Raw genomic sequence first — 11,076 nt, forward strand, 5'->3', positions numbered from 1 at the left:
GACCCCCGTGACCCTGTAGTTAGGATATAGCGGGTTGGATAATGGATGGATGGATGGACATTTAGGGTCCTTTATTTCTTCTTCTTATACACCACAGAATTGACTATTAAATTAATAATTATTAAATAATTATTAAATTCTAAAAAGAGCCAAAACACAACCAGACATCCTTGTCCGGAATGCGACCGCTCACTCACTCTCTCTTTATCCCCGACCTTCCTTATGTGCCAAAAAGTGCTGGCTGTGTACCCAGAAACATATTTGAATAATTATACTTTGCGAACCCATATTGAGACATTTAACCTTACATTGCTATTACTCGGCTAATTTAAATTGACTTTACTCAAAATGAAAAGGTTTAAAGGCTGTACGTATCCATTTCTAGTACAGCAGACTCACATTAAGAAGTATGATCAATGTACAAACAATATGTATGGATTTAATCATTTTAATTAAGAACACCACTTACAGAAATCATTCAGGGTATATTGATTGCCATTAACAAATTCTCTTAGGATGACTTTACTCAAAATTAATATGTTTGTAAGGTTTAAAAAGTTATTTTTTAATAAAAATGTGTCACTGTGCATCTACTTTAAGCTGATTGAAATGAAAATGAGTGTGCTTGTCGAGAATACATAGCTATTTCTAGTATAACTGTTATCATTTATTTGATAATCATAAGAATGTGATTAATTTATGTTTATAAAAACCAAATAAATGTATTTATCAATCATGTTAGTGTGTAGTGTTATCAAATCAGGTAATTCTCTTTTGCTACTTTTTCCAGTAGGTGAAAAAGAGGATTTCAGATAGAGCTGTTTTTGAGAAGTTTCCAGAAAATGTTTGAGCAGTTTTGGGTTATTTTTGGTGAAAAAAAGCCTTATTAGCATAAGCCGAGTTCATTTCCATTCACTGAAAAAAAGGTGATGATTCACACTTAATATTTTCAGTCTGAACCAATATACCGTAGATACTCATGTATAAGTTGAAAAATGTATGCCTTAAAATTCATTCAAAAACACAAAGTCGACTTATCCACTGGGCAACACTAATTTCATTAAATAATTCTTTAGACTGTGAAATACCGCACTTGAATCTGAGCATTAGCTTTTGCAGGTTTTGGATAACAAACATACCATTAGCTGCCAGTAGATGGCGGTAACCAGAAACATACAGTATTTCGGACCATAAGGTGCACCGGATTTTAAAGCGCAATATCAATGAATGGGTCTCGATCCCGCTGTCATAAGTATCTTCGTTTGTTACATACAAAATAAATGATTGGTACTGGAGGTGTGCGGTCGAATCGGCGAGTAATACTCTTCACAAAACAGTTCAGGCTTTATAGCAACCGAGTCCTCATATTCTCGGAGTTTGGTCCATGCCGTCTGTACGAAAGGGTTACAATGGCGCTCACGTTCGCGTCCGACAATCCCACCCTCGACACTTTTCTCCCAGTTTACTAGTGGAAAACGGTGGGACATAGTTTCCTCTTGCGTGGGCGATGTCCTAAAGGGGTTGGTGCTAATTGCGGTGGCTTTGGAAAACTCTGCTTCCAGGTCAGCGTCTACCCCTAGTTTTGTTGCCATTCACAGTTTCCTAGTTACACACTCCACCGAGAGAATGCAACAATTTTCTTTCAGTTTTACAAGCTTCGTGTCACTCACTAGTGCTGGCAGGAATAATCCCGGACGAGCCCCCAGTGTTACCTTTTCTGCCTGACTCCGGACCGTGGTCGGGGTGACGCAAGGGAGCTTCTCCTTCTTCGTGTCCAGTGGTGTGAAGCTCCTGGGCCAGAGCAACGTGCTCTGGGGTAAAACCCTGTCCCTGAGTTCCCTTCTCCTAATTTACAGCAGGGAGTGACACACAAGGCTTGACTGCTCAATGGTTGACTTTATTATCTCCTTCTTTTTAAGGTGCCTGTTTTAGCTTAACAGAGACCAAAAACACAAGAGCCCCATCACGCCATCAACACCAAAACTCCACCCCCCAAAACCCGACAACTCCACCCATACATTCAGTATAATTGGGATGTCAGGCTGCTATTTTAAGCTCTGATCCCAACAAGAGTCAGACTTTGAAGGATTTGAAGAAGACACTTAGGGCCACTTTATTATATGCGTGGGATTTGAATACGAATTTAATTGAAATATTCTAACTGTAAGTAAATGAATAAAAATGTTTTTGGAGTTTTAATTTTGGCTTACTAAAATTCTTCAAAGATTAAAATGTTGAAAGTCTGGGCCCAGGTACATTGGGTATAATTATGAAATTCAAAGAATTTGATAGGCTGTCAAGCTTTACCCTCGACTTATCTGCGAGGTCGACTAAAGGGCGAGTAACTACGGAAATTCATTTTAGCTTATTGATCCCACAATTTTTAAGCTGAGGCAAATCATATAGAGTGACTGGGTGCAATTCACTTGTTTTATACTAAATCTAATTTTTAAGTTGTTCTTCTTTTTTGGCAGTTGGAAAGCCATCACGCTGGAAAGTTCAACTGGAAGAATATACAAACGGCCCCTCAAACACAGCACACAAACAAACTAAAATATTAAGTTAACTGAAATAGGATTTCTATGTTTATTCCCTGCACCATAACTTACTTTGGTACAAACATTTTTTTTTTTACTTTGATTGAGATCTGAAACCAAATATTTCAAGTTACAACACTAAATGACTAATCTTAAGTTGCTTGAAAGAGAAAATTTACATTGAATCAACAACATCAAGGTTATACTTTTTTAGTGTTGAATGGCCATCCTTTTTGCAAATATAGACAGAGTTTTAACAGCCTTCACATATCTGTTTAATGCTAGAGAAAGGAGAAGACCGGACATAACAGTTATTTACAGTAAGTGTCAGAAATTTATGCGGTTATAAAGGTGGCTTGGAGTGCATTTTATCTTCAACAGACTGGCAAATCGATTGCACACACGACAACACATGAACAGGGTTTTCTCGTTGTGGCAACCACTTAGCAATGATGTGGTTGTGGTTAGTGATTGGACAACTTGCCAGTTTAATTAAAACCTAAAAATAAAACTTAAAAAAAATTACTATTTAATTGATTGGAAATTATAAAGTTAAGAATGACTTTGAAACCATCATATGTAAATTTTCTTAACATTCATTAATTTGATTTAACAAAACTGTTTTACATCCGTCAGTTTAAATAACATTCAGCCCAAGAAAGCTAGCCAGTCCTATCCACCTAATTCTTCTAGTCTAGTTTTGAAAATCCCGAAAGTCTTCCTGTCTATCACACTACTTGGAAGCTTATTCCAAGAGTCTATGGCTCTCAGTGTAAAGAAAAACTTCCTAATGTTTGCACGAAATTTACCCTTAACAAATTTCTAACTGTGTCCACGTGTTCTTGATGAACTCATTTTAAAATAACAGTTTCAATCCATTGTACTAATTCCTTTAATAATTTTAAACCCTTCAATTATATCTCCTCTTAATCTTCTTTTGCTTAAACTGTAAAGGCTCAGCTTTTTAATCTTTCCTTATAATTTGTCCCCTGTAGCCCTGGAATCAGCCTAGTCGCTCTTCTCTGGACTTTTTTGGCTATGTCCTTTTTGTAGCCTGGAGACTAAAATTGCACACAGCACTCCAGATGAGGCCTCCCCATTATGTTATAAAGCTTTAGTATAACCTCCTTCAACTTATTCTCTCCACATCATGCTATATAACCTAACATTCTGTTATCCTTCTTAATGGCTTGTGAAAATTGTCTGGAAGTTGATAGCGCAGAGTCCACTAAAACTCCAAAATCTTTCTCATAAAATATACTTTTGATTTTCAGACCTCCCATTGTGTATTCAACCATTTTTACTTCTTACTAGGCTGCCCCGCTTTTTAAGGCGACCGACTTTTAAGTTGACCACTTCTTAAGGCAATTCAATATGTAGATCAATTTGATATTTTATACAAAATCATTAATTTGGTTATATTGCATTTGAGCGGTATTACTTTAATACTCGTAGTTTCTGTTATTTTTGTGATGAAATGTAAACTTTTTTTCTATATTGAGGTCGCTCTTTTGAACCCCCCTGATATTTACTATGTGGTGAGGCATTTGTACTCCATCAACGTTAATTATTTCCAGAGACATAATTTTGTCTATTTTTCCAGCGCATCGCGCACAAAAGCAAGGGAACGATGGGAGCACCAGAACTCTGCTCACATCATGTCGCTTCATACCGCAAGCTGCAAGTAGTAAGTCTGTGATAAGCGGAATACCGCTACGCTTTCCACTCACGGGACGGAAGGACAATCCCGACCGCTTTTATATAGTAAGAAAGAAGAAGAAGATATTGCAGAGTCTGGAGTAGAAAAACATCTTTTACCTGGAAAAATGAAACTACAAATCCCATTGTGCATTGCAAAATGGACAGGGCGTGTGTGAAACTCCGTGCCTGCGTAGCACTCACGGGACGGAAGGACAATCCCGACCGCTTTTTTATAGAAGGATGTGTAATACTTTACATTTACTGATATAAAATTTCATTTGCCACAAATCTGCCCAAGCCTGTTTGCTGTCCAAGTCCCTCTGTAATGATTTAACATTTTCCAGATTATCTGCCAATACACCTATCTTGGTATCACGTGCAAACTCAACTAACTTGTTACTTATATTACTATCCAAATCATTTATGCATACTGTATATTAAAAATAGCCCTAGCGCTGATTCCCTGTGGAACTGCACTCTTAACATCAGGCATTCTGATAAGGTTCCTCGCACCATCACCTTCTGCTTCCTGTGTCTTTTGCACCCATCTACAATCATCACCCTGAACTCAACTTTCTTTTGTTTAATGCCCAACCTCTCATGTGGCACCATAATGCTTTCTGAAAGTCAAGATAAATAATATCAGATGTTCTACTTTGATCATATCCTTTTGTTGATTCCTCATAGAATTCCAGAATGTTAGTCAAACATGACTTCCCTTTTCTCAACCCATGCTGACTGTTCAGTAAAACTCCGGTACTTGCTAAGTGTTGCAAAATCTTATCCTTAATAATTCCTTTTATTTATTTACCTGTGATGCATGTTAAGCTTACTGGCCTATGTGGTGTTATGGGTCCACAGCTCGCTGAGCAAAGGCCATTTTTTTAAATAAATAATCACTGCTCTTGCGGCGGCTTAGCGAGGGGACGTTGGGCCAGTTTTTAAATAATCGCTGTGCTCACGGCTTCGTGAGGGGGCGTAGTAGTCGTAGCAAGCCGCGGGGCGATCTGCGGTGTGGGCGTTTCTCACCTAGTGCACAGGTGAGGGACTGCCCACATCCGTGATTGTTCCCGTGGCTAATGTGCTGTAGCTGCTATGGCCCCTCACTGTTTAAAAGAAGCGCGAGACGGTTGGGGAACAAGAAAAAAGATTGATGAAAAAATGAAATGAAAAGGAGGGAGGTTACAGGGAGCGAGAGAGGAAGCAAGTCGGTGCGAGAGAGAGACACACGGAGTGAGTGGTGAGCGAGTGAACGAGCGCTTGTGGGCAGCTTCAAGGATGCTGGGTGTTAGGCCGACGCCCAGGAGTCGTAGTTGATGTCGCTCCCGCTGAACGAACAGGTAGCGGGAGTGACCAGGGAAAGGCGACTGGTGGTGGAGTCCCCAATGTGAGCGACCTGGCTGTTGGTGAGAACCAAGTCACGAGGCTGGGATGAGTGCCAGACCAAAGCCAGGGATCAGGAGGTCTCCGGTCTCGTGTGTGAGTTGAAGAGGGCAGCTGCAGAGAGTGTCTCGCCTGCTGCTAAGCCCAAGCGGGATAAGCAGGTGAGACGCTAGCAAAGAAGAAGCACCGGGCTTGTTGTTTTTTTAAAGACTGCTTCCTGAGGAACAATTTAACCTCGTTTTTTAAAGGATTGTTTTTTATATTGTTTTGTTAACCTCCACGTTTTATTGGATTATTTATTTAATGATTGAAAGACTTTGAATTACTGCACGATTTATTTGAACACTGGTTTTGATTGTCTTTTTAATAAAAGCACTTTTGCACATCTTTACCATCCCCTTGCTCAGATGTTGCCTCCACTGTCTAGCTCACCTCAATTATCTATCGACAGTGTTGGGTTCAAGAGCTCCTGAACAGTGTTGGGAGCATGGAGCAGAACCCACATCGTCACAGCCTAAAGTTGCTTGGATCTCCCAGTCGCACTTTATATAATATTTGACATTTTCCAGTCCTTTGGAATTTCCCCAGTGCACAGTGACATCTTAAAACTATGCATCAAGGGTTTATATATGTACACACTAACCCCTTTAAGAGCTTGAGGGTAAATATTATCAGGTCCTGGTGATCTGTTTAATCCAAGCAGCTCTTCTCCCTCTATAATTTCTAAAACCCTCAGTACCTCCTTAGTAGTCCTGTTTACCTCTGGGAGGTCATCTACATCCTTACTTGTGAAGACCTCAGAACAATATGAGTTTAGAGCATCCGCTTTTTCACTGTATGTGTTTTTTAATTTCCCTTTACTATTGCTGATGCACTTCATCTGCTCGTTGACTATTTTGTTTAGTACTAAAACTCTTTGGGTCGTCTTTCACCCTTACGAACCCTCTTTTAGCCTACCTAATATCTTTCTTAATGGTTGCCCTCATGTCCTTATAATATTTCCCACAATTCACATTGGAGTTATCTGTCTTATACTCTGTTTTTTCTTTTGTAGCTTCTTTTTTAGCCCTTTATTAACCCATTGCAGAGTTTTTTTTAATTTCCTACTAATACCAAATTTAAGTATGTACCTTCCCTGCATTATATGTAAAGTGTTTTTAAACCTGTTCCACTGCTCCTCAACTGTCCCCACACTCAAAAGCTTATCCCAGACTATCCTCTATTGACTTTGCCACATCTGCTGAAAATTTGCCCTGTCAAAGAACAACTCAACAGTTTTTGTCTTAGCATCTGCACTCTTCCAAAACACTGAGAATGGTCACCTGACCAAAGTGGTTCAATCACCTCTACACCCTCAATACTATCCTGATATTCCTTACGTAAAAGCTCTCCACTTGAACCGTTTGCACTCCTTCGTATTAATGAATCCTTATGTTGTTGCTCTTTTTCCTACTTTGCTGACCGCTAAGAACTGTTCAATCTTCAAAAACTCACTTAATGGTAGTGAATTTCATACTGTCTTGTCTGCTCCACTTAGCCACTTAATGCTAGCCACAAAACGTATGCACCACTGAGCCCTCCTCTTTACCGCTTTGAAGTCACCTGCTACCTTTCTTTTTTCCCCATTAAGTAATTGTTGTTTTTGTTACTTATAAATATTCCTTGCTACGCTATTTACTTATACAGGTGCTGGTGTCAGCTAGTGCTACTTACTGCCTTGCCTTGCCAACACTAGTTTGAATACAAATAACAAGAATAAGTGCATGTAACAACTAACTTTTCCAAATGCAACCCTAAACATCTAACTGCTCTTATGTGGGTGAGAAAAAGCAAAATAATTCCCGCAGGTCTTCTTAGCAGCAACCAAAATGCAAGTTTTTAGGAGCAAATGTATTTTTTAAATTAACTCTCATACTAGAGAAAATGACAGCCGCTTCTTTCTCGCTTGCAAAGATGACGTCAGCAAGTTGGTATGTCTCCTTAGCACCTCCAAAAATCACCAAATTATGTTCATCTAATTCCTTTCATTCTGGTTGGAGTAACTAAATTAAACTGAGTTTAAACAACTTAATACATATACATGGAAAATGTCCATACAAAATAATTACATTAATTATCACTATTTTTAGTGGTTTGACTGAAATAAAGCCCTAGAGCATAATGCAATGTTCTTATTCAACTGCACAGACTTGTCGTAATATGAAAGACAGTTGTCAATGGTAACAAGAAAAATAGGGGCTTCATGTATAAACAGTGCATACACACAGAAATGTTGTATACACCCATTTCACGCTCAAGATATATAAAAACTAAACTTGGCGTAAAGTCACGTACATTTTCATGGCAGCCTCACACCATACGCCCGCACTTTTCGGCTTGGCTCAAAGCAGTGCTACTGTTTCTGTGAGGTTTTTCTTTCTTTTTTAGATTCACATCCATGACACGGGCTGTATCAAATACACCAAAATGAATTGCATATCATTTACAAATTTAAGGCACTTGATTGTAATCATCTTGTAAAAATCTAATGGTGCACGAAATGGCCAAACTATTCCAACTACCATAGCTGCTTAAGTGTTGCTAAAAGACATCGCAAATAGAAGAATTAGAAGAGAGCGTATATTTACAGATGATGATGACTGGCTTCTAATTCAATTTTGATTCTTCTTGAGCTATCCTCTTGGAGCTGTGTGCTGGCTTTACAAATTACGCTCTACCTGCTCCTTTGCAAGGTACCCCACCTGGGAAAAGCAGCATAAAGGATGGATCACCTGAGACGGTAAAAAAACAAAACTCATCCCTTTGGAATTCAAGAGTGCAAAGACACAGGGAGAACATGCAAACTCTACATATAGAAGAACCAGGACACAAAAAAAAAACCCCTGGTCTCCTTACCGCACCATCCTGCAACCCCTTGTTGAAAGTATCACTTTTTTATTGAACTAGTGTGAAGCTTTTTTACTTTTAGAGAAGGGTGTGTGTTTATAAGGGTTTTATATCCAAACTTATTCTTGTATTATGTGCCTCTATTGTCCCATTTTAATGAATACTGCCTTGCAATAAACCTGTTTGTTGGCACATCTTGACTACACTGAGGTATTAATGTGATACAGGGTGTGCCCTGATTATGAAAGGAATGGGGGATGAGAGTATTTTCAGGACCATTTCTCAACACTGTTGGGGCCCGTGGCCAATTCCAGGGGGAACATGGGAGTTTTCATGACCCTATTTGCCAGCACTTCCGCCAAACTTAGAAGTGCTGCCGGAAGAAGCTTGTTGGGAACCTGGAGCCCTTCCGGGGTAACAGGCTGCCTGCCTGCCTGTCTGTATTGGGGTTAGGGTGGCTGTACGTGCCTGAACTTCACATTATCTATCTATCTATCTATTATATAGTGCCTTTCATATCTATCTATCTATTATAAAGTGCCTTTACTACCTATCTATTATAAAGTGCCTTTACTATCTATCTACTATATAGTGCCTTTAATATCTATCTATCTATCTATCTATTATATAGTGCCTTTCATATCTATCTGTCTATCTATCTATATGTTTATCTATCTATTATAAAGTGCCTTTACTATCTATTTATCTATCTATCTCAAATCTATTTATTTATTAACAAAAAATTAATACAGGTTAATACACAAATGAAAAACTGAGTAATTTAGGATTGTGCTTACTATAGACATATGTGATACAAAATCAAAGCTGTGTTGCCAAATGTCTAGGTTACACACATACCATCTGAGGAATGACATGAAAAGTACACAGGAAAAAAGTTTAGTGTCACGTGGTCACTCACCTGTTTCTCTTCCTCCTAAACGTTCACACATCCAGGAGACATAAAGGAAGGACCGCAGCTCATCCCTTCAGAGGGAGCTACTATAAATGTGGAGTTGACCAGAACTCAGTAACCTGATCTGATGGAGAAGGAATGAGAATGGAGGAGAAGAGGGAGTCTTGAGAGGCTGCTCTAATTAAGTATTCTGTTGTTGCAAAATTAAAAGGGGGTTAGGTGAAACAGAAAAAGCCTCAATAACTGTTAACTGACTCACGCTGTTTAGTGTCACGCACATGCGAGTAGGAATACATTGTATGGACCAGGTAAATCCACGCCAGGCCAGGGGGTGGCGGGGTGCACTAAACCTTCTCCTGTTGTCTCTACAGACCAGCCGTGGGAAAACCTACCTGACTAAACATTGAAGACATCACTTCCAGTTCCAGCACCCAGAAAGATGTCACTTCTGGTTTCGGCATTCAGAAAGACATCACTTCCGGTCCCGGTCCCTAAGATGACGTCAGATAAAGATCACCTCTGGTTCCCCTACGTCACTTCCGGGTTAATCACTTAAAACCACCATCTTTTCAAACTTTAGTCAGTTCATGTCTGGAATCCAAACCAATCACTTGTCTGAAAATCTAGCCTATCAGCCAGGGATATTATATGGGTGGCTGCTCCAAACCTTTTTAAGTGTGTCGAGTCTGATATATTTACACTAGCAGCTGATATTCTGACAGGCTGGCAAGAATGGTACAGGACAGAAGAAAGAGAGGTGTCCACAATAACCAGGAGTGAGCATGTTGGCCCTTCAGGTGTATAAATCGTAGCCAGGGTGCAAACGAGCAATAATTGTTCACTCTGCTGGGGCAAAGGCCACAAACCAGGTGTTTGTGTAAATGTTTAAATTCTCCCCAAACAGAAAGCAGTTGAAAGTAGATGGCACACAATCCCAGGTAAGGACAAAGGAGAAAAATGGCCTTTTTAAAGAAAACCCTGGACTGTTGGGTGGTGACATATGGTTCCTAGTTGGAGTGGGTGGGAGCGAATTTCCCATTTACAACAGTATGTGGTCAAGAAGCTATTTGAGATGCCTGCCTGCATGAGGGCTGCTAAAAAATCTTGTGACATTAGAAACTACTAGAGTAAGCAGAAGTAGGGTCACCTTTGAGCCAAAGTCACCCTTGGGCTTCACCAGACATTTGACCAAAAGGGAGTTTAAAGCAATCCCATATTAGAACACTCAATTAATATTGAGTTGGCAGGAGAGTTTATGGAGAAGGTGCATGGTGGAATGACCAGGTTAATATGAAACATAAGAGACAAATGAGAGGTAAGAAAGGAAGTCCCAGATAGGATGGCAAGTATTCAAGATACAGACAGAGGTTCAGCCCCCATTTAGGAAAACCTAGCGTGGCAGCATAACATTGTTGTGTATTGTGTTTAACACTTTGATTTAGATTTTTCTTTTTGTGCTTTATTTTCAAATAACAAACCATTTTTAATACCTTTGACCAACTGGGTGTTATTCTTGGTGTGACGGGTGACTGCAAGGATACCCCTTTACTGTTATTAAGGCTCATATTTATGTTGCATTGCAGGAGAGAAGGCAGAGAAGACGCTTTTAATTTTTTGGTGGATTACATTTAACAGCTTGAAGCAATAAATGAGAAA

Source organism: Polypterus senegalus, chromosome 4 (assembly GCF_016835505.1).
Source record: "Polypterus senegalus isolate Bchr_013 chromosome 4, ASM1683550v1, whole genome shotgun sequence".
Taxonomy (NCBI): Eukaryota; Metazoa; Chordata; class Cladistia; order Polypteriformes; family Polypteridae; genus Polypterus; species Polypterus senegalus.